At 45.7% G+C, this 22,310-nt stretch overlaps 1 long non-coding RNA gene across 1 annotated transcript; it reads right to left on the bottom strand.

Annotated features, from left to right (window-relative positions):
• Positions 1–470: 470 nt before the first annotated feature.
• LOC119968643 lies at positions 471–21,360 on the bottom strand. The gene is made up of 3 exons (XR_005461160.1): positions 21,221–21,360; positions 5,819–5,962; positions 471–923 (listed from the first exon to the last, which is right to left on the bottom strand). It is a non-coding gene; the product is annotated as an uncharacterized LOC119968643 (long non-coding RNA).
• Between the last annotated feature and the right edge of the window lie 950 nt (positions 21,361–22,310).

Raw genomic sequence — 22,310 nt, 5'->3', positions numbered from 1 at the left:
AAAATTTCCGTGTGCAAAAAGTTCAGCTTAACAGACACTTTGGAGAGACTTTGCTGAATAATTAATTTACTTTAGGATTCGGTTGCAAAATATTACCTGAAATAATTTTTCCTGTGGAATGCGTCAAGACATTCCTCAATGCATTGTTTTATGGAGTTTGTTGTGCAAATTTTGAACATTCCCCCAGGTGTTCAAAAATCTGATCCAATTTCGAAAAGGTGGACGAAACATTTAAAAGGACAGAACGCTTGAAGAGAATGCACCCAAGAAATTTAAACCAGAAGATAAAGTGCAGCAGCTGCATTATTGCAGAAAATTACACTTAGAGTCATAGAATCCCTACAGAGCAGAAGGAGAACATTCAGCCCATCGAGCCTGCACCGACCCTTCAAATGAGCACTCCACCCATGTTCACTCTCCACCGCAACCCTCCAACTCTTTCACCTAACCTGCATATCCCAGAACACTAAGGGACAATTTATCATGGCCAATCCACCTGCTCTATACATCTTTAGACTGTGGGAGGAAACCGGGGCACCCGGAGGCAACCCATACAGTCCAAATCTGTACCAGATATCTCTTCCTGATTTTCCCATGTTTACCTCTGGAGCTCCAGCAACTAATGCACATCCAAGCCCAGAGGCACATCATCTGGCTGGGACTAAGCAGATTACAAGCTCCAGCAATCCTCCTGTGAGTTCCTTGCCTTTGCCAGCTATGGCTCTGACAGTGTAGGGTACTCACCAGATTGTGACCCGAGGTTGCTCTAAAACGAAGTGCGTGTCTCTGTATTGGTGGAGAGTGTGGGTGAGCGCAGCGATGGGTCTTCAATGCCGGGGTCTGTGAATTCCTCTTTTACATTTCTCTCAGAGCTGGAGTTGAGGACTGGCTGGTGGATTCTGTCATCTGCTTCCCAGATGTGCCTGTGACGGAAAGGAGAGGAAATTACTGCATGGCAAGTGTCTGAAACAGGAGACATGACTCACAGCATGGTTCCCTGATGGGTGTTCCAGTGCTGGATACTCACTTGGTTGAGCGTGGCTGACCTCACCATCAGCACTGGAGCGAGCGACGTCCTCCCCAGCCAGCTGGATAGCTCAGCCCTTAAAGTCAGTGAGGAGCTTTAGATCTTGCATCCCTCTGCTCATCTGTGACCTCTAACTCTTATTGTGAACCTGCTTTTTCTGCATGATAACAGATGGGAGAGTGCAAGAAGGATACGTGCCTGAGCAGATGATAAGGATGCTTGGTGTGTGCAGATTGTGTGTGTGACTAGCGAGGTGATGTGGGACTAGCAAGGTGATGGGGACATGACCCTCAGGAGAGTTAGAGGTGTGTGTGGGGGAGTGAGTGATGGTGTCTCTTGAGTTGGCAGGCAGTGAGGTTTCTGTGGATGTGTGACTTGAGAATGAGAAGAGTGACTTATCGTGGCAGAATAGAGAAGGTAATTCATCCTCTTCCTGCACAGGCTGTCCTCTTCTGCATGGCTTTAACACTGACCGCTGCTGCTACCGCCTCTTCCTGTGCGCAGGTAGAGGACATCACATTGAGCTTCAGCTACACCCAGGAGTCTCTCCAGGGAGATGTCTGAAAACTTGGGGGTGGGAAGTCATCACTTACCCCAGACTGACAAAGTGTGGCTGGTGCGTGCTGGGGCAGTTATTAAATATGGCACCCTGATGTTTGCAATGTTGAGGTGATGGAAGGATGTGTGAATCAGTCTGTCCCACATTGAACCCATAGATGAAAATCTTTGGCACTAAGTGTTGCACTATATGACGAGAAAAGCCTCCATTGGCATCAGTGGACTCAATTCCACATTTCCTGCCCGGCATCGGCCTTTGCCGATTCGTGAAGAAATCTTTCCCATTATCACTATACCACCATCTCTCCGTCTGGCGCTGAAACAATGCTACACAATTAAAAGCAAATTGTTGCTCTGCCAATCCTTGGACTTTAGGGATATGCTGAAGATCTTATTGCACCATTCAAAAGGATTTCTCTTGGTGTCCAGGACAACATTGGTTCATCAACCAAAATCAAAGATTGGTCATTGCATCTCATGGCATTTATGGGATCTTTCTTTGTGTAAAATGCTGCAATACTTGCATTGCATAACCAGTTACTCAATTTAAAATAAAGTAAGGGCACGTCATACTTTGGAAAATTTCCGAGAGCTGGAGTAAAGTGAATAAAAAATGTAGGTTTCTGGCATACAATTTCAATACACCAGCATGTAACCATACAAAATATTGATTGAAGTACTAACTTCTCCTCAATTATTTATTTTGAGTGCTTAAACTTAAACAGAATAGTTAATCCATTGCCTAGTTTCTCACTTAGAGTATGGCAGAAGTTAGTATAATTGGGATCTCTACTTTACTTTTCTATTTTTCTTGTCTCAGAATCTTCATGAAACAGAACTGGATTGAAAAGAGTGGAAATGAAGTGAGTACCGATGAGAAAGGAGGCAGAGAAATATTTGCCTGAATTTTCCGAGACTTTGCAATGTTGAGCGCAGTGTCACTGTGCATGAAGATTCTCTCGGTCCGAAGCTACTGCAGGTCTTCCGATCCCTGCTATCAAAGAAATGTGCAGTAAGACATCCCTCAGAAAACTCCGTAGAGGAGTAGTTGGGGGAACTCATGAAATATGGGTGGGATTCTCTGATCCTGACGCTAAGTGTTGACATTGTCATAAACGCCGTTGCGTTTCTCAACGGCGTCAACATGGCCTCAGGAGCAGCGATTCTGACACCTGCAGGGGGCCAGCAGGGCACTGGAGTGACCCCCCCCCCCTCCTCCCCCCCACCCACCAGGCCGCCCCCGGATCCATTCACGCCGAGGTCACACCAGGTAAGACAAGGTTAGAATGGCGCCGAGAATCGCTGCAGGACCGGCGCCACGCCGACTGTGCTGGCACCAATGGCGGCGATTTTCCACTCTCCGGAGAATCAGCGGACCACGTCGGGGTGTCGTCGCGCGATTAATGCCCGTTCCGCCGATTCTCTGGCCCGGCCTGGGCTGAGAGAATCCCGCATTATGTGCTTTTACGGCATTAGCTACAAGTATAAAGATCTAGGGCGGGATTCTCTGCCCCGCCACACCATTTTTCTGGTGCGGTGCATCTTGCCAGCAGCGGGATCCTCCATCGCGGCAGTCGGCCAATGTTTCCCATCTTACTCCCAGGCGTGAGTGCGCTGACGGCAAAGGGGAGGATCTCGCCGACGGAGAATCCATCCTCCAGTCTCAGAATGTTGGTGAATGAATGCACGAATGGGTGAGGGGAGTGACTGACTTAGTAGATAATCAAAGAGAAATAGAATATAGGAGCAGGGTCTGGGATGAGTGGGTGAGATGGGTAGGCGGGTAAATAGGTAGGGTAGGTAGTTGAGTACGGTGAGGAGGTAGATAGGAGGTGAGGTGCAATGTCGGTTCTGGGAAAGGGTAATTGTTGGGTCTGGTGCAGCCAGGGGGTAGCATGGAGGGATCCTGGTTGGGGGGGGGGGGGGGGGGGGGGGGGCAGGGGTGGTTCAGGGGTTGCTGCATGGGCTGGTGGAAGTGATGATAGGGTGGTTGGTTGTGGAGTCAACCCAGGCGTTACACCAGGTTTTAATCTGCCTGACATTTCCTAACATTTGGCTACGGACCAATTGCTGGAAAATGGGATTTGAATGGATAGGTGCTTTTTGGCCAGCGCAGACATGATCGGCCGAAGGGCCTCTTTCTGAGCTGTAAAACTCTATGAATAAATATCCAGGTAAGTGCCGCAGACCTGTCACAAGTCTTGTGCTCAAACCCATCATCAGAGATTTTTGTGGAGGGTCATGGAAAGGATGAGTGTTGCCCATTCGGATGATTAAACTTCCCGGGCAATTCCCACATAGGTCCACGCATCAGACCTTCCATAGAATCTTGAAATGTAGCTTCAATAGTACGTCTGGACTTCGACTTTCCAGAGACTTGAAGATTTGGTCGTGAGAGATAGAGAAAGAGTGAAAGACATACAGGAGACAAGTCAAACAAAAGACAGTGGTCAGGAAGTTTTCAATGGCAAGCTTGTGGGAGAGGAGAGAGGGAGAACATGTACAGCAGCACTGCAATAACCATCAAGGAGATGGTACTTGAGAGCGTTGAACTCCCTAAATGTGCTATAAAGTACCTGCATTCTCAGCATCAACCACATTAATTCCACACGGCTGTGCTTATGCATAAACTTTTTAAGTCTAGATAACTGTGCTGCCTGTGCTTATTTGCATGTACTTAAAAAAAATGTGTTTGAATTACTGCCACAGTTTGGTATAGGCAGAGACTTGAGGAGTTTTGCAAATGTAATTCTTGTTCATGTGCAGTGAGTTTAAATCAAACTTTAAAGCTGCTTGGCAGAATTCCTGCTGAATTAGTCCGTAATACAATGCTGATAGAAAAACAAATCTGAAGAATGAAAGGTTCTGTGCATCTTACAGGAGATTCCTTTTCTTCTGTACAATATAATAGGATTTAATCTTGCACCTATACATACATATGATACATTTTGTTATTAATTTATTTTAAAGGAGTTCTTGGAAAAATTGAATTCTGAATCCTCTAAAATATAAACCTATGCTATTATCCATGCTCCAGCTGCCACAACACATATTTTAAATTGTAGATTTTAGGGCAGCACGGTGACACAGTGGTTAGCATTGCTGCCTCACGGCGCCGAGGTCCCAGGTTCGACCCCGGCTCTGGGTCACTGTCCATTAGGGCAGCACGATAGCACAAGTGGATAGCACTGTGGCTTCACAGCGCCAGTGTCCCAGGTTCGATTCTCCGCTGGTTCACTGTGCGGAGTCTGCACGTTCTCCCGGTGTCTGCGTGAGTTTTTTCCGGGTGCTCCGGTTTCCTCCCACAGTCCAAAGATGTGCAGGTTAGGTGGATTGGCCATGCTAAATTGTCCTTAGTGTCCAAAAAGGTTAGGAGCGGTTATTGGATTACGGGGATAGAGTGGAAGTGAGGGCTTAATGTTGGTCGGTGCAGACTCGACGGGCCGAATGGTCTCCTTCTGCACTGTATGTTCTATGTTCTGTGTGGAGTTTGCACATTCTCCCCGTGTTTGCATGGGTTTTGCCTCCAAAACCCAAAGATGTGCAGGGTAGGTGGATTGGCTATGATAAATTGCCCCTTAATTGGAAAAAAATGAATTGGGTACTCTAAATTTATATAAAAGAAATAAAATGTATAATTTGCTTATAGGTGATAATTTCCTTTCGCTCCAGTGATACAAGAGCTGGTTTTAACTGTTGTAATTAAACTACTGCTGGCTGACCTGCAGTGCCACGTGTCGGTTTGGATAAAGAATAGGAGATATCACAGCTAAATCAGTTCTGCTTCTTTATAGAAGCTCTTAAGCCTTCTGAAAGTCTAAATAATTGAAATCCACTGGCTTCCCCCTTGTCAATTCTATTAATTACATACTCAAAGAATTCTAGTAGATTTATCAAACATGGTTACCCTTTCGTAAATCCAGGCTGATTCAGGTGGCACGGTAGCACTATGGTGAGAATTGTTGCTTGCCAGGGTCCCAGGTTCGATTCTTGGCTTAGGTCACTGTCTGTGCAGAGTCTGCACATTCTCCCTGTGTCTGCGTGGGTTTCCTTTGTGTGCTCCGGTTTCCTCCCACGAGTCCCGAAAGACATGCTGTTAGGTCATTTGCACATTCTGAATTCTCCCGCCGTGTACCCGAACAGGCGCCAGAATGTGACAACTGGGGCCTTTTCATGGTCACTTCATTGCAATGTTAATGTAAGCGTACGTTTGACAATGAAGATTAGCCTCACCTTAAGACGTGTCTGAATCTGTCCAATCCTGCCACTGTTTTCCAAGTGCTCTGCTATTGAATCTTTAAATAGACCCAAGCATTTCCCCCACTATCAACTGTGGTGTTCTTTGTGTTGCTTATTTCCAGATGGTTGGTGTAGTGTCTATAAAAACCACAAAATAGCTTTAACTTAAACAAAGCTATAAATTTATTAACACTACTAACTTGGATTTGACACATACTCCGAAAGAATACCCAGTTGATTAATAACATCTAAATTACACTCATCTACAGCTAATCTCACTACTGGTTTAAACTATGATTCACACTCACTTACACTATCTGCTCTTCTGACTCTCATTAGCTAGCTCCTGCACACATTCTCTCCGACTCTGCCACAAAGGCTTAGCATCACTGCCCTATATAGCTGTAACTGTAGCTCCCTCTAGTGGCTACACCTGACACTTCATTTACCCTTGCAGTTCTGGTAGCCTGATAATACCACATTGACTTCAGGCTTACAGGTCCATAATTCCATGTTTTCTCTATATGTCCCTTTTTAAATAGTGGGGCGGGATTCTCCAGTAATGGGGCTATGTCCCCAAGCCTGAGAGAAAATGGGTGCGAATCACTCCAGACTTTTTTCTGGAAAGTCTGGGGTGATTCTCCTTTTTTAAGAGGGCTAGCAGGGCCCCGGAGTGCTCCACGCAGCTCCGGCTGCCGATACGGGGCCCTGCACTTCCAGCCACTGGCCCGTGCATGTGCGCGGCAGCCGCCTGTGGCGCTGGCCCCATGTGACATGGCTGACCCACACTGCGGGTCAGCACCGAAGATGTAGGCCCCCCCAGATTGCTCGCGCCTGCCGATCGGTGGCGCCTGATCGCCGGCCTGGCCGTCATGAAGGCCTCCCCCGTGACGGGTCTATTGGCACCCCACAACCAGGACGGCCACCGCAGCCGCGACTCCGAACTCCCGCCAGGCGGAACCATACGAGAATCACCGCAGAGGCTTCTTTCAACGGCCCTCGACCGGCGCCGTGTCGACTGTGCGCGCGCGACTGCCGCCGATTCTCTGGTCACGGGTCTGATGCCCCATTCTCCATCCCTGCGCCGGGTGCAATTGCGGTGCGGAGTCTTGGAGAATCCTGGCTGTGGGGTTAATTCGCAATCTTCTAACTTATAAGAACTGTTCCAGAGTCTTAAAAAGCTTAGAAGATGGCCACCAATACATCCACTATTTCGAGGACCACTTCCTTAAGTACTCTAGGATCTAGATTATCAGGCCCTGGGAATGTATCAGCCTTCAATCCTGTCAACCTCCCCAACAACATTTACCTACTGTACTAATATTAATTTCCTTCTATTCCTCCCTTTGACTAAACCCTGTGTTCCCCAACATTTCTGGTGTGATATTTGTGAAGACAGAACCAAAATTAGCACAGGGTTAAATCGCTGGCTTTGAAAGCAGACCAAGGCAGGCCAGCAGCATGGTTCAATTCCCGAACAGGCGCTGGAATGTGGCGACTATGGGCTTTTCACAGTAACTTCATTTGAAGCCTACTTGTGACAATAAGCGTTTTTCATTTCACTTCAAATATATACTTAGTTGGACAACAATTTCTTTGTTCCCCAGAATTATATCCCCTGTTTCTGACTTTAAGGGACCAACATTTGTCTTCGCCAATCTTTTTCTCTTCACATACCTGTGAAAACCTTTTATGTTCCACACAAGCAAACTCTCATACTTTATTTTCCCCTTCTTAATCAATCACTTTTTCCTCCTTTGCTGAATTCTAAACTGTTCCCAATCCTCAGGTCTGCTGTTTTCTCTGGCCAATGTGTATGCCTCTTTCTTGCATCTAAAACTATCTCTAATTTCCCTTGTCAGCCATGGTTTGGCCACCCTTCCCTTTTGTGCCAGACAGGAATGAACAATTGCTGCAGTTCAGCCATGCGCTCTTTGAATGATTGCATTGCCTATCCACCATCATCCCTTTAAGTAACATTCCCCACTCCATCAAAGCCAACTTGCGTCTCATACCATAGCAGTTTACTTTATTTAGATTCAGGACCCGAGTCTCAGAATTAACTGCGTCACTCTCCACCTTGATGAAGAACTCTATCATATTATGGTCACTCATCCCCAAGGGGGCTCGCACAACTAGATTGCCAATTATTTCTTTCTCATTGCACAATACTCAGTCTAGGAAGGCCTGTTCTCCAGTTGGTTCCTCAGTGTTTTAGTCCAGAAAACCATCCCGTAGACACTCCAAGAATTCTTCCTCTGTGGTGTGGTTAATTATTTGATTTGCCCAATTTAAATGCAGGTTAAAGTCGCATATCATTTCAGATGTTCCTTTATAGCATGTAGTTCTAATTCCCTGTTTAATACCATTTCCAAAATCTCCACCACATTTTGGGGGTCTATATGCACCTCCACTCACATTTTCTGCCTCTTGGTGTTTTTCAGCTCCATACAGATTGCACATTGTCAACACTCATCCTTCCTCACTATATTGCATATTGTCCTTTTTAACCAGCAAAGCAATCCCACCACATTTTCCTTTTTGTCTGTCCTTCCTAAATACTGAATACCCAGGAGGAACAGTTCCCACCCCTGGTCACCCTGAGTCATGTCTTTGTAATCACAACTATATCATATCCATTATATCTATTTGCGTGAATAATTCATCCACTTTATTGCAAAAGCTCCACGCATTAATACACAAAGCCTTAAGGCTTGTCTTTTTAATATTCTGTGTCATGTTCCCATTATTTTTCACTGTGGCCCTGTTTGATTCTGGTCCTTGGTTTCCCTGTCTATCACTTTTCTTATTCATCTTTCTGTCTTTTGTTCTTGTCTATGTATTTCGCTCCTTGCATAGAGTCATAGATGTTTACAGCATGAAAACAGGCCCTTTGGCCCAACTTATCCATGCCGCCCAATTTTTACCACTACGCTAGTACCAATTGCCTGCATTTGACGTATATCCCTCCATACGCAACTTTCCCATATAACTGCCTAAATGCTTTTTAAAAGACAATATTGTACTCACCTCTACTACTGCCTCTGGCAGCTCGCTCCAGACACTCACCACCCTCTGTGTGAACATATTGTCCCTCTGGGCCTTTTGTATCTCTCTCCCCTCACCCCAAACCTATGCCCTCTACTTTTAGACACCCCTAACCTTGGGAAAAGATGTTGACTATCTACCTTTCTAGGTGTCCATCCCCCTGCCATTTTAGTTTGAACTCTCCCCAAGCACTCAAGCAAATACTCTCCCTAGGACATCAGTCCCAGCCCTGCCCAGGTATAATCCGTACAGTTTGTACTGGTCCCCCACCACACAACCAATGTCCTAGGAATCCAAACCCTCCCCCCTCACAGCATTGCTTCAACCACGCATTCATCTGATATGTCCTGATATTTCTGCTCTGACAAGCACATGGCGTGGTAGTAATCCTGATATCACTGCTTTTGAGGTCCAACTTTTCAACCTACTTCCTAACACCCTATATTCTGCTTTTAGGACCTCATCTCTTTTTTCACCTATGTCATTTGTACCAATATGTCCCATGGCCACTGGATGTTTGCCCTCCCCCTTTTGAATGTACGTTTGCTGCTCAGAGACATCCTTGACCCCAGCACCAGGGAGGCAACATACAACTTGGGGTATCGTTCGTGGCCACAGAAACGCCTATCCATTTCCTTCCAACTAAATTCTCTTTAAATATTGCATTCCCAAAATTTACCCCTCTCCTGTGCAGCAGAGCCAACTTTGGTGCAACAAATTTGGCTGTTTCTGTTTCACCCTGAAGAGGCCATTTCCACAACAGTATTCAAAGCAGTATATCCGTTTTGCAGAGGAATGGACAAAGGAGATTGCTGCACAGTCTGCAGAATCCTCTTGCTCCACCTGGTAGTCACTCATTCCCTTCCTGCCTGTGGAATCTTAGCCTGCCGTGTGACAACCTCTTTATACGTGCAATCCATGATACTCTCCACATCACGGATGCTCCATAGTGCCCCCAGCCAATGCGCCAGCTCTGAAACATAAGCTTCCAGGAGCTGCAGCTGGGAACACTTCCTGCATATATGGTGGTTCTGGAACAGCAGGAGGAGCAAGCCAGGGCTTTAAACTCACCTTCCATGCCTTATCCTTTAATTTAAACCTTTTGGAAGATACTTAAACTCTTTTCTGGTCCTTGTTACTACATAATATTGCCCTATATAACAAAAAATATATTCCTTTCAAACTGTAAGCAATAAAAGTAGGAAATACTTATCTGACCGTACTCGCCCAATCAGCTGCTTCCACTTGCCCGGCATCACATTTGAATTCTGACATCACCTCAAAAGCACCAAACTCCAAGCTATCACTCCGCTCTCAGTCTCGCTTTTCTTGCACCCTTTTATCCTTCTGGCTCTGCTCTCAGTCTTGTTCTTTCTGGTGCAATTATCCTCCGAGCTCTGCTCTCAGTATCATTCTTTCTTGTGCATTTCCTCCCGGCTACGCTCTCAGTCTTGCTCTTTCGCGCACTCTTTTATCCTTCTGGCTCCGCGTTCAGTCCACTCTTTCTTGTGCTCCTTTATCTTCCTGGCTCCGCATTAGCCCACTCTTTCTTGTGCTTCTTTATCCTCCTGGCTCCGTGTTCAGTCCACTCTTTCTTGTGCTCCTTTATCCTCCTGGCTCCGTTCTCAGTTCTACTCTTCCTTGTGCTCCTTTATCCTCCTGGCTCCGTTCTCAGTTCTACTCTTTCTTGTGCTCCTTTATCCTCCTGGCTCCGTTCTCAGTTCTACTCTTTTTCGCACTCTTTTACCCTCCTGGCTCCACTATTACTCTTGCTATTTCTCGCTCTCTTTTCTCTTGTATCCTCTCAGCTCCACTCTCAGTCTTGCTATTTCTCGTGCTTTTTAAAAAGATTTAGTGTGCCCAATTATTCTTTTTTCCAATTAAGAGGCAATTTAGCATGGCAAATCCATCTTTGGGTTGTGGGGGCGAAACCCACACAGACACGTGGAGAATGTGCAAACTCTACAGAGACAGTGAACCACGGCCGGATTCGAACCCCGGTCCTCAGTGCCGTAGGGAGGAATGCTAACCACTGTGCCACATGCCGCTATTTCTCGTGCTGTTTTATCCTCCTGGCTGCACCCTTCGTCTCGCTTTTTCTAGTGTTCTTTTATCTCCACACCTCCACTCAAATACCACCCTTACGCTTTTATCCTCTTGGCTGACCTCTCAGTCTTGCACTTTCTCACGCTCTTTTATCTACCTGACTCCATTCCCAGACTCGTTCTTTTTTGCAGTCTTTTATCCTCCTGGCTCCGTTCTCAGTCTCGCTGTTTCTCATGCTCTTTTATCCTCCTGGCTCCGTTCGCAGTCTCGCTGTTTCTCATGCTCTTTTATCCTCCTGGCTCCGTTCTCAGTCTCGCTGTTTCTCATGCTCTTTTATCCTCCTGGCTCTGTTCTTAGCCTCGCTCTTTCTTGTACTCTTTTATCCTCCTGACTCTGCTCTCAGTGTCAGTCCTTCTCACGCTCTTTTATCCTCCTGGCTCTGTTCTTAGCCTCGCTCTTTCTTGTACTCTTTTATCCTCCTGACTCTGCTCTCAGTGTCAGTCCTTCTCACGCTCTTTTCTCCTCTTGGCTCTGATTTTATCCTCTCGTCTCCGCTCTCCGTCTTACCCTTTCATGCACACTTTTGTCTCCCGGCTCCGCTCTCAGTCTTGCTCTGTTTTATCCCCTCCGCTCCGCACACAGTCTCGCTCTCTTTTTCTTCCACTCTCCTGATGAATGTTGGGGCATTTGCACTGGCAGCAGTCACCCAAAAGTAAGTGGTAAAGAGATGAGGGTGGGAGTGTGGGGGGCGGGGGGTGGGGGGGGGGGGGTGTTGCTGAGGACTAGGGGGATTGCATGTAATCTACCTTGTTCCATTGCAATGATTTTTGAAACTTCTGAAACGTCCAAGAGTTTTCAGATTTCTGATCTACCCTGCTAGGATCATAACAGCTGGAGTTAAAAATAGTACTCCAGGTGGGGCCTATTCAAAATCCTGTACTTTTGTCGCAAATTGAGGTTGGGTAGGAAAAGACCATTAAGTGGCTAATGTCCTTAATAAGCGCACAGGGGGGTTTCCTATCCAAGGCCTTGTCCACCTTACCATGAAATTGTGTCTGGGCGGGGCTCCTGAAGGAAAATAAACATTAAGATAGAAAGATCAGTGATGAGGAGTCATTCTGGCCACCTTCTTATCACATCCCATTAAGTGCGACAACACCTTTTTATTTAATGCAAGCAAATCTCTGACAATTTTGCTCATGGGAAGTTGATGAATTGTTAAGGATGTGTGATGGTCAATGCACCAGGCTGGAAATCAATTAGTTTCTTTTTCATATCTGCAAGGTATAACTGCTGAGCATTTTTGTGTGTGAATCAAATTTGTTTGCCTTCAGACTTATCCTGAGGTAAATTAAAGAGCAGAAGAAAACAGCAAGATATGACATGAAAAATCACTGTCCTTACATCGGCATCTTTTGTTCTTTTGTGTATTTTTCTTTGAGTGTGACACAGAAATTTTCTTGTGTGACACCTGAGGTGTGATCAACATGTTCCCATTGCTTGTGGGGTGAGCCAGCTGATAAGTAATTTTACAATTAACAAAGTGTGATTGTAATTGCCAAAGTATGAGACAAAATACGTCTGCTTAACAGAGATTGTGTGCTACCCAAAATCGCACCCAATTTTTGTTCAAACCGAAGAAAGACAAAACAAAATTTTCATCGCTGTGATACGTTACTATAATATACAAATCACAAGAGGCATCAGTCAGTGGTAGCACTCTTTACCTTTGAGTCAGAAAGTTATGGGTTTGCATTCAACTCCAAAGATTAAGCTCAAAATCGGGGTGGGTAATGAGTGAGGACCCTGAGACTGGGAGTGAGCCAGACCTGTGCACGCATTCTCTCCCTGCACACTCACCCCATGCAAATCTCACAATACCCCCACTCTCTTACCTTCCTCCCCACTCTTTCACCTCCTCGCTAACACTTTCTCACCTTCCCCCCCCCCACACACACACTCTACCCCTTCACACTCTCTCTCCCTCCCCATAACACTTTCTCTCTTCATATACTCTCTCTCTACCCATCACACACTTTCTCTTTCTCCACGCACCCTCTCTCTCTATCTTTACATACTCTCTCTCTATCTCCCCATCACATTCTCTACCTAATAATCTCCACTCATTCATTCACTCACTCAGGTGCCAGTGGGCCCAGCTCCTGCTTCCTAGAACCTGTGCTCCCTGGCCCCCAGCTCCCTGGCACCTCTGCTCCCTGGGCCTTGCTCCTAGTCCTCTGCTCCACATACCCCAAACTCACCGCCACTCATGTTCATTGCTACTCCAATCACAGGTTAACTATCTTCTACACATGGGAAAGAAATATCCTATGATTGATTGGAGGAGCAACTCCATACAGATTTTTCCATTCAAAACTACCGTTTGACCAGCAATTTGAAAACGGGCTTTATGAGCTGTTTCCGCCCTTCTGGCCGTATATTGCACAAGCCTGATCTGAATGATCAAATGGCACTATTTTGAAGAAGACCAAAAGAGTTCAACCCTGGTGTTTTGGCCATTATTTCTCCCCCAGTCAACATCACTGGAAAAAAAACTAGTTTATCTTATTATTGGAGGCTTAGCAGATGCTGAGAAAATGTTTCCCTTGTTGGAGAGCCCAGAACTAGAGATCATGGTCTCAGAATAAGGGAACGGCAATTTTGGGCTGAGAGGAGGAGAATTATTTTTCACTCAACAGTTTGTGAATGTATGGCATTGACTATCACAGAGAGCGGTTGGTGCTCAACTGCTGAGTATATTCAAAACAGGGACGATAGATGTTGGATACTAAGAGAATCAGGTAATTTGGGGATAAGGCGAGAAGGTAGAGGTAGATGATCAGCCATGAACTTTATTGAATGAAGAAGCTGCCTCAAAGGTCCATACAGTCCATTCCCGCTCCTATTTCTTCTGTTCATAGAATTCCTACCATGCAGAAGGTGGCCATTCTTCCATTGACTCTGCACCGACCCTTTGAAAGACCATCCTACCTCGGCCCAATTCCCCCACCTTATTCCTGCAACTCCAACCTAAGGAGTAATTTAACACATCGCTGTTTATGAGACCTTGCTGTGGGCAAATTGCTGCGGCATTTCCTACTTTGCAAAGCCACAACACCTCAGAAGTACTCAATTGAATGCAAGGCATTGAGGAATCCTGAGATTCTGCTTGTAAATTTAATACTTCCTTTTCTTTCATCAGGGTTAAAATATAGGCAAGATGCACAGTTTCCAAACTGCTTCACCTCACAGTTTGCGTCTTACAACATTTGCCAAAAAAAGTCAAATTAAAAACAAAATGTTAAATGTATAATAGCTTCAGTTAATAAACTGCACCACGAACATTACATTGAGCACTTAATAGTAGTAAAATTTAATTAGGAGAGACTGACTGTGTCCCTGACTAATAAAAGAGTGTGTGAATAATAAATCTGAAAACTAGCACTCAGTTATGGCACCATCTCATATATTGTGTGTCTGACAGTGTTAAATTAATCAGCTTAATCAGTTTGGTGGTTCTGATCAAAGACTTTGAAGGACTTAAGTCTCTTTTAATTAAATATGATATCAAATACTGTGGGAGAACAAATGGCCTGCGCTGATAACAAGTCAAGAGGTAAAAACTGCAGGAATATGGTTTAGAAGTTTTTGTTCAAACTGAGTTTAAAAGAAACATTAAAAGCTTAATGGATGTTCTGTAATTTCTTGTCAGGAAAGAAATAGCACAACAACAAAAAGAGTGATTATGGGATTGAAAGAATGAAACCATGCCAAGCCTCTGGCCTCTGAAGAGATTTGCAAACAGGCTCCAGGGAGAATGCTGCTCATGTCCTCTTGTAAGGTTCAAGACATTGCTCCATAGCAATTCGGAACCTTTGTTTGACAACATTTGTTTTGTTGGTCGCATTTATCAGTTATAAATGAAGAAAACCAATCCAAGCTAACATTCCCTTATTCACCAAAAGCCACCCAAAAGCAAATCTGACTTCTTGTTGAAGTATTTAATTTGAAGGAATTATTTTTTTAAATGCTTAGTTAATTGAGGAATCACATTCCAGTGACATGAAGAATTTTCCTCCTATTCGTGCCCCAATATCCATTTCGAGCATTTCCAGTTGTATGGCAATTGTAAAACTCAAGAGTAAAAACCCTCCGGCATCTATGGACATATTTTGAATCAGTAAGGGAACCAAGAGTTATGGGGATAAAGTGGGAGAGTGGAGTTGAGAGGATTATTGTAAATTAGCAGTCACGGGGCTGGATTTTCTGCCCCGCCGCGCCACATTTCCATTTCACCCGCTGGCGGGATGCTCCGTTATGTCGGCCGGTCAATGGGGTTTCCCATTGTGGGGCAGCCCCACGCCATCGGAAACAAAAGGAGCAATCGCTGGCAGAGAATCCAGCCCATGATCTCATTGAATGGCGGAGCAGGCTCAATGGGCCTAATGGCCAATTTCTGCTCCTCTGCCTTATGGTCTTGTGGTAATCAGAATTTGCTGCATAGTATCCTCTTTCCAAGTACCTGTGCGGTTTTTGAGTTTATGAACATGAAAAGAGCTTGAAAGAGGATTTAGAAGTTTTTAAATAAGCAACTGTTTCAAAGTTTCTCTTATTTTTGTGTGCTGTATCAGGAAAAGGCGAAGGCAAAATTCCCACATTGCAAACTTCATTTCGCGTTTGTTCTTTATTTTACGTCACTGGGTGGGATTCTCCGATCGTGCCCGCTCGCCGACCAATAATTCCTGCCCAATGTCATTGGGCCTTTCCGTGGTCTGTGTCCTGTCCATGGCAATCTTTCCCTCTTTTTATTTCTCTTTCTGTACCTGATTTGATTCTAATCTATTTCCACTGTTCACTTTCTTTTGTCATGGTCATGAAATCTCATTGCTTATATTGATACATTATTCATCCCACTGTTTGCTGAGGTCATGGGTGCCCCATTGATATCACTCTGCTATCAGCTCATATATCCAGCAACGTGGCACAAATTATATTCAAGATGAAGGATACAAGATAACGTATAATAACATGATAAGGCAAGATGCTCTGTTTGAGCAAGTCCCATCTATTGATAATGTGCGTTCAAAATACTTACAACTGCAGTCTAGCTCCTTGCCTCCTCAGTTATTGAACATCTAAACTTCACTCCATTCCCTTAGACAAGCTGTTCCAGTACAGCTAGAACACTGGCATCTACCCATCAATTTGCAAAACTGTCCAGGTATGTCCTGTACAGAAAAAGCAGGGCAAATCCAACCCAGCAAATGGCCACCCCTTCTGTCAACTGTTGATCATCGGCAAAGTGATGGTCGGGGTCATTGACAGTGCTATCGAGCAGCACTTACTCAGCAAAGCCTGATCACTGACTCTCAGTTTGGATTATGCCAGAGCCATTCAGCTCCTGACTTCATTACAGCCTGAGGATAAACAGGCACAAATGGGCTGAATTTAAGGGGTGAGAGTGATTACATCAGGGTAACATTTAAACAAGTGCGGCATCAAGGAACCCTCGTAAAACTGGAATCAATGGTGATCAGGAGCAAAACTCTTCTCTGGTTGGAGCCATATTTGGCACAAAGGAAGATAGTCATTGTTGTTGGAGGTCGATTATCTCAATCCCAGGATACAATGGGATTTCCCATTGTGACCACTACACAGCATTGGGAAACCCCAGTGCGTGGATGAGCTGCCAACAAAGCAGAGAATAACGCTGATGGTGAATCCTGCAGATGATTCCTACAGATAGGGGTCCACTTTGACACTGCCCTCAACTTAAAATGAGTTACTGACATCTTTTTAACGTGGCGACCATCACCAGGTTCAAAAATATTTTGCTGGAGCAAATGGCAGAGATGCCATCGCCAGCGTGTCCAAGCCCATCCCTTTACAGAACCCTGACTCCATCCTCACCCAAATAACTGCCTAATACCCAGATCACCCAAACAACTCTCCCTGTTGCTGCCAACCCTCCCCCATTTGCCTCTCCTGCTGTAGGACCCCCTCCAAATCCGAGGAGTTCTCACCGCCCAAATGAAACCCATTATGAGCTGTTCCATTTCCCAAAAAACGACTTTGGTAGAAAAACCGGGATGCCTTGAAACAGGATCACAAATCGTGGCGCAATGTTCATTCTTAATAGATTGAACTCAGCCTGCCTATGGCAATGGGAGACTGTCCCACCTCCTGGACTCCCGAATAGCAATAACTAATCCCCCCCAGATGGATCATCAGGCCCGCCTGCCCAGCTCCTCCCCTCACAAAATACTCATTGTTCCCAACATTCAGTTTATAACCTGGCAAGGAGCCAAACTGCTTCAAGTTGCCTAAAGTATCCCCCATAACTGGCTCAGGATTCCTTACATACAACAGAAAATCATCCACCCCCCACCACAATCACTCTCTATTTATTCAAGGCCTTCAAAGCGATTGCCAACTTTCAATCGCCAACGCGAACAGAGGGGTCATAGGACATCCCTGCTTCATCCCACTGTACAATCTAAATGACCCCAAACTCAAATTGTTCCTTCGCACACTCGCAGACAGTGCATCATATAACAGCCTACCCCATGACACAAACCCCGGACTGATTCAAACTTCTCCAAAGCTGCAGAGATTGCTTCCGAGTTTGACTCCGATGCCAGTATGAGAACCATGTTAAATACCCACCTCATATTAACCAACAACATTCTGCCCTTCACAAAATGCATCTTGTCTTCCCCACTACCTCCGGGAGGCAAGATTCCAACCTTAGTGCCAAGACCTTGACCAAAAGTTTTGCATTCACGTAAAGTAAACAAATTGGGCAGTACGACCCACACTCTGTGGACTCCTGGTCCTTCTTCAGAAGGAGGGAGACGAACGCCTGATGCAGCATCTCCAGGAGACACCCCTGCACCAATGAGTCATTAAACATCCCCAGCACCAACCTATTCCACCGGGAAGCCAGCTGGTCCCGGTGTCTTCTCTATCTGCTGCTTTTCCAAGGCCCTGTGGACCTCCTCCAACCTCATCGACGCCTTCAATTCTTCCTGCAACTCCTCCGACACCTGGTGATACTCTAATCCATCCAAGAACTCCACCATCCCCTGCTCGTCCTCTGGTGGCTCCGACCTAGAGAGACCCTCATAGGAGGACCTAAACACCTGATTGACTTTCTCTGGGTCAGGAACCAGCCCACCCCTGGCTCCCATGCCTCACAAACTCCTTGGCAGCCCTCTGTCGCCTTAACTGATGAGCAAACAGGCAGCTAGCCTTCTCCCCGTACTCATATACCTTCCCCTTTAAGAGGTTAAGCTGGTGAACCACCCGACCTGTGGATAGCAGGTCAAACTGCTCCTGCATGTGCAATTCTCTGGTGTTGAGTGGCTTGCCTACTCCCTATCTACACCCAAAATCCCATCCACTACCACCCTTACGCTGCACCTGCCCTGCCTCCAACTTCAGGTCCACCAAATGTTACGCGTTGGCGATTGAAAGTTGGCAATCGCTTTGAAGGCCTTGAATAAATAGAGAGGAATTGTGGTGACAATAGCTGAGGTGACCACAGCTAAATTATCTGCGCTCTTCACTCTGAAAGCATGTTCCTACCCATAACAAAGAAGTCCATCCTTGAATACAGCTTGTGCACTGGCGGAAAAAATGAATACTCCTTGCCCGTTCCCGTTGGGTGCATAAATCGTCAGGTGTCTATAACCCTCCACATTTCCTCCATGAATGCTGTTTGCTCCTTCCTCATCACCGAAGGGTCCACCGATCCAGGCCTGGAACGGTCCAACTTCAAATACAATACACAATTAAAATCTCCTCCTAAAATCAGTTGGCGTGTAAAGAAGGCAGCAAAGAAGGCAAATGGTATGTTGGCCTTTACAGGGGAGGATTTGAGTATAGGAATAAAGATGTTTTACTACAATTGTCTAGGGCATTGGAAGTATTGTCTGCAGTTTTGGTGTCCTTATCTGAGGAAGGATATTCTTGCTGTGGAGGGAATGCAGTGAAGGTTTACCAGGCTGATTCCTGGGGTGATGGGTCTGACATCCGAGGAGAGACTAAGTCAGTTAAGATTATATTTATTGGAGTTGAGAAGAGTGAGAGAGGATCTCATAGAAACTTTCAAGATTCGAACAGGATTAGACAGGGTATATTCAGAAAGAATGTTCCCACTGGTGGGGGAGTCCAGAACTAGGGGCCATATGTTGAGGATAATGAGTAAACATTTTAGGACTGAGGTGAGGAGACATTTCTTCACCCAGAGAGTGGTGAATCTGTGGAATTCACTACCACAGAAAGTAGTTGAGGCCAATCATAGAACATAGAACAGTACAGCACAGAACAGGCCCTTCGGCCCTCGATGTTGTGCCGAGCAATGATCACCCTACTTAAACCCACGTAACCCGTATACCCGTAACCCAACAATCCCCCCATTAACCTTACACTACGGGCAATTTAGCATGGCCAATCCACCTAACATTACGCAATCATTGCGTAATTTCAAGGAGGAATTCAATATAGTTCTTAGGGCTAAAGGGATCAAGGGATAAGGGGGGAAGGCGCGATCAGGGTATTGAACTTGATGATCAGCTATGATCATAATGAATGGCAGAGCAGGCTCAAAGGGCCGAATGGCCCCTCCTGCTACTATTTTTCTATGTTTCTATGACGTTACCGGAAGTTCCATGGGTTTAATTATCTTTTACGAAAGAGAAAATGCTGGAAAATCTCAGCAGGTCTCCAGCATCCGTAGGGAGAGAAAAGAGCTAATGTTTCAAGTCCGATGACTTTTAGTCAAAGCAGGTTCCTACCCATTGCTTTGAACACCAGGGCTTTGACAAAGAATCATCACACCCGAAATATTAGCTCTTTTCTCTCCCTAAAGATGCTGCCAGATTTTCCAGCATTTTCTCTTTCGTTTCAGATTCCAGCACCCACAGTAATTTGCTTTTATTTAATTATCTTTTGTTGCACAATTATTTTATAAATCAATTCCATACTTCCCCGATTGGAATACATTAATTTAGCACTTCTATCTCTACCAATTAAGGGACATGAAGATCATCCACAAACCTGAAAATCTGTGAAGTCAGATTTGTCACAGATCCTTGATGGTGGACATACTGCATGAACCTGGTCCAAGTCTCATTGCTTCGACAATACACAGTTTAATTTGAGTCCAGATTAAAGCCTGTACGCTGGCTACTTTCCAAAGCAACCAACTTGGGCTAATTCTGTAAACATCTCATTCTCCTCCCTCCCTTATGAAATTTAGAGAAGGGAGGGCAGCTCTCGGGCGTGATTCTCCCAAAGGGAGACTGAGTGCCGAGGCCGGAGTGAAACCCGGAATGTTTCACTCCGGCGTCGGAGGCCGCTCCTTGCCCCCTATTCTCCCCCCGGGGGCTAGGAGCAGCGGCGCATGAATCCCGTGCGCCCGGCCTTGACACTTGTGTCAAAGCGGCGCGCCAGGAATGACGCGGCCGGCGGCGCCGAAGCAACGTCGGCCACGCATGCGCAGGTTGGCTGGCTCCAACCTGCGCATGCGCGGTTGCAGTCTTCCCCTCCGCTGCCCCGCAAGACATGGCGGCTTCATATTGCGGGACGGTGGAGGGAAAAGAGTGCATCGTTTACAGACGCCGGCCCGACGATCTGATGAGCAGGCACGTGGTGCTTGATCCTCCCTCCGCCCCCCACAGGCCCCACACTTACCGGTCGAAAGATGTTCACGCTGGCAGTGACCAGGTGTGGTTGACGCAGCGTGAACGGTCGGGTTCACCAGGCCACTCGGCCCATCCGGGCTGGAGAATTGTTGGTCGGCGTGAGATTTTGGGGAGGGTGGGAGAATCGCGGGGGGTGACAGGGCGGTCTGTCGTGATTTTCCCGGCCCTCCCGCGATTCTCCCATCCGGCATGGGGAGTGGAGAATCGCGCCCCTCATTTTCATCCCAGTCTAGGTAATGTAGAAAATTAAGTCAACCATCTGCTTTCTGGGGCTGATTTAGCACAGGGCTAAAGAGCTAGCTTTTAAAGCAGACCAAGGCAGGCCAGTAGCATGGTTCAATTCCCGTCCCAGCCTCCCCGAACAGGCGCTGGAATGTGGCGACTAGGGGTTTTTCACAGTAACTTCATTTTTGAAGTCTACTTGTGACAGTAAGCGATTTTCATCTTTTCCATCATCACACTATCTCTGTTTGCAACTGGATTAATGTCCTTATGAATTCATTTTCCATGAGGCTGACATTTGGAGGAAAGAAGAGACTGTAACCATCATGATCATTCCACAGACCATGTGGAATTTTGAAGATCATTGACCTACCTTTTCCAATCCAATCACAGAAACTCCAAGAACTACAAATGTATCATGATCATCTTCCCAAGTCCTGTAGTGCGGCAAGAATACTGTCGGGATTTCGAGACAACAATGATTCATTCTATTCAACCATCAGTAGCTGTGGTCTGCAGCTGACCCGTGCAAGGCTCAGGATTATAACAGCCATCTATGCTTATCCCTATTACCTTTAATCCTGGACTTGAGCGCCTATTCATCTTGCTACTTTTTAAAATAGGGAATCAATATAACGCTAACAGCGTTTGGTTATCCTCCTAGCCACTACTGGGTGGGTGGGTAGAAAGGTCTTCTGACTTGCAGCTTTCTAATTTTATATTCTCTACTTTAGCTCAGTAACCACAGTTAAAGTTAACTTCCCTTCTTATTGAAATTCCTCTGTGTGTTATTTTTAGAGAGTTGGCTAATCCATTAACATCAAGCTGTGCACAATTTCAATTACTGATTTAACATAAAGGGAACAGTAACTTCAGTGCAATAGTGCACACAGAAATTTTGATGTGAATGTATTAACTCTAAATGGCACATGGAGTCATTTCAATATCCCACTGATCTTGATATTTTCCCTTCCTTTCATTGCTTGAATCATGTTCCTTCTTAACCTTTCTCCAGTGAAGCCATGATCAGTACTGGGCACCTTCAGAACTTAATCCTCCAAAATCAATAACATCTGCAATGCTCTGAACTCCCATCAATGTATCGGAGCTGCTTGTATGCACCAAATAACAGGCCAATTGTGGCCTCATTGTGGGTCACATTAGATTACATAGGTATTTGCTGTATAGAAACTAGGAATTTGAGTAATTAACTATTCAAAGTCAATGTTTATGCTCTGACCTGGCGGGCACCATTCCTGTTCTCCAGGTAGCATTCTTAAGGGTCAGTGAACCATGTGGTGATTTTTCTATGGGGCAGGGCAAGGAGGGAGCACCCCCCCCCCATCTATCTCAGTCAAACAGAGATGAACTTGTACTATTGGTATTATTCTGACATGGTCTTGTATCTGGTCTCGCCCCTCTGTCCACAGCAGGTTTCACGCGGGAATATGCAAACAGCTGAT

Source organism: Scyliorhinus canicula, chromosome 7 (assembly GCF_902713615.1).
Source record: "Scyliorhinus canicula chromosome 7, sScyCan1.1, whole genome shotgun sequence".
In the NCBI taxonomy this organism is placed as follows: domain Eukaryota; kingdom Metazoa; phylum Chordata; class Chondrichthyes; order Carcharhiniformes; family Scyliorhinidae; genus Scyliorhinus; species Scyliorhinus canicula.
Note: the sequence above shows the minus strand (reverse complement) of the source record. Positions and strands in the feature narration are given on the sequence as shown.